At 43.1% G+C, this 2433-nt stretch overlaps 1 pseudogene; it reads right to left on the minus strand.

Moving 5' to 3' along the window:
- Window positions 1-656: 656 nt before the first annotated feature.
- LOC101565811 lies at window positions 657-1279 on the minus strand (annotated as a pseudogene).
- Window positions 1280-2433: the final 1154 nt, after the last annotated feature.

The following is a 2433-nucleotide window of genomic DNA, read 5'->3' on the forward strand; positions in this document are numbered from 1 at the left end:
ATGTTATTTGCTTATTATTTCTTGCCTATATCTTGTAATATGAGAAACTACTTTGGCAATAATGATACGCAATGTCCTAACCATTGTTGTGCTCCTAAAATCTTGTTTTGAGATTTTGTACCACTTTTTTTATTCTTTCTTTAAAATAAAAATAACTGATGTCAATTAAAAAAAAGACTTTCTATTATCTACAGAAAAGGAGGGTGTAAAACATTGAAAAAATAAAATCCAATGATCAAAAAATTCTCAGTTATTAAGAGTTTGCAAAATGTACTGAAAACATCTATCTCTAGCCCTCCAGATAACAAAGTAGACAGCTGGCATCTGGATTCTTGTTTATACTTATTACAGATGACACCTCAGAGACCAAAATATTTTTAAAGCTTACAACCCCCCCCCCAAAAAAAAAAAACTCCTACTATGGTTGCAGTGGAATTACAGGATAGAACCAGGAAAACACCTGATTAGGCCTTTAAAATTTCAAGACTTTTTAATGGAATTTTTCTTCTACAGTACTTTGGGGCACTCTTTGATCATTAATGCCTTATCATTAACATCTGTCTTATAGTAGACCAAAGTATTGGCTTATTTAAGTTTTTTACCGGACATCAAACAGTGAAAGCCTTCTAATCCAAAGCAAAAACATTCAGCAGACCTTAAAGCAAGACACTGCAGGATTTAGTGCTCCTTAGTTGTTCTCCAGTGAACCTGAAACTGGAAATGGAATCCTGATTCGAAATTTGCTGCAGAACGTCATGGTGACTTTGTTTTTATGTCTCGTGCTTTGATCAAGAGCATGGCATGTATCAAATGGTGGGCTGCACAGGTGAAGGCTCACAGCAGGTTCTGTGCGGCTGATATTCTCTACTCGATGTAAGCCAATGAAATCATTGATGTAGGCATACTGGTTTTTGCTCAAGGTTCTTTCAGACTTCTTGATCATCTCGTTGGATTTTTTGTCAGGCCAGGCCAATAACGTCTCCTTTAGATTTCCCTGCAACGTTTTCAGAAAGCTGTGGGAATCCGTGTGATCACGAATACTGCCATGCCCTCCCCCCAGCATCAGGTTAAGCTTCCCATGTCCTCGATCCACAAGATTTCGGGTATACCTGTACTTATCGAACTTGGCGTACATCGCCCACTTGGCAGGGTCGCTGTCGCAGGCCTCCAGGACGGCCTACACCTGTTATATGCTGACCTCGTTGCTAGCGAAGAGCTGGCGCAGCATGCGGATGAGCTCGGCCAGCGTTCGCAGCTTCAGCACCTCGGTCTGCTCCATCCTGCGAGGGTCTCCCTGCCAGCCCAGGCCGAAGAACTGGGGGGGGGGGACAACGGGAGGGAGGACGAGGGGCGACGGGGGGGACGGGGGGGAAGGGGGGGACGGACCCCGGCTGAAATCCAAGCGAACCCCACAAGGACCCGAGGCTGAAGAAGTCCTGCGCAGAGCCTCCCCTATTCCCGCCCCTTGGGAGCGTGGCGCTTCTCTAAGAACATCCTTGCGCTCTGGCTGCACCAAATCTCCTTTCTTTAGTTTCTTACTGGATATCTTTCGGTACAAAATATAATGTAATTAGGGGCCGGTCCAATAGCTCAGCTGAACAAAGTGCCTGCTTAGACAGAATGCAGCGGCTGGGGTTCGATCCCTGATATGCTATGCTGGCCCCGCCCCTGGGACGCGCTGAAACCACTTTTGAGACTTGGGGTGGTGGCAGGTGCCTGTAATCCTAGCTCTTGGGAGGCTGAACAGAGGTGGATCACTATGAGTCCAATCTAATAGTGAGTCCCTGAACACCCTGTAGACCCTTCCCTAAAAATACAAATAAATAAAAAGAAAAAATAAAAACAAATTTGCTTTGCAGCAAGCTTTGACACTGGGGTCATTAGAATCAATCAGATATAAGCATAAGTGGTCACTACATCATTCAGGTCCCATTCTTGAGGCAGCAGCCACTTCCTAGAGAGTAGTAGCTTTTACCATTAGTTCCTATTCTTGCCCTTCATTCCTTGTTCTTTCTCTGATAGGAAGTAAGTCTGCCTATCACATAAACAAGGCCAACAAAGATAGAAAAATCCCAAGCACCTGTATGAGCGTGTTGAACAGACTCCTCAGAGCCCATCTACCTCCAGACAGCTACATTAAGTCACAGAGAACTACTTTCTTCTTTCTCTAAGCCGTGTATATTTGAGTCTCTTCATTATAGCAAGCTAGCCAGTTAGGTTAGGTAATATGCCTGGTGTAATACCAAGTCACTAGACAAGAATAGAACAAATTTTGGAAAGATGTGCAACTGCTTAATGAAGGATGGTTTCTAAAATTATGAGCAAAATTATTTAAAATCTCTGAGCAAAGAAACTTTGACACTTCTGTAATCTAAATGTGTATCATTTCAGTTTCATATAGTCAAACTCAGCTCAGTTTTTTTTTTTTTTTTT

This window comes from Octodon degus, unplaced genomic scaffold, assembly GCF_000260255.1.
Source record: "Octodon degus isolate 3935 unplaced genomic scaffold, OctDeg1.0 scaffold00109, whole genome shotgun sequence".
NCBI classification, from domain to species: Eukaryota; Metazoa; Chordata; class Mammalia; order Rodentia; family Octodontidae; genus Octodon; species Octodon degus.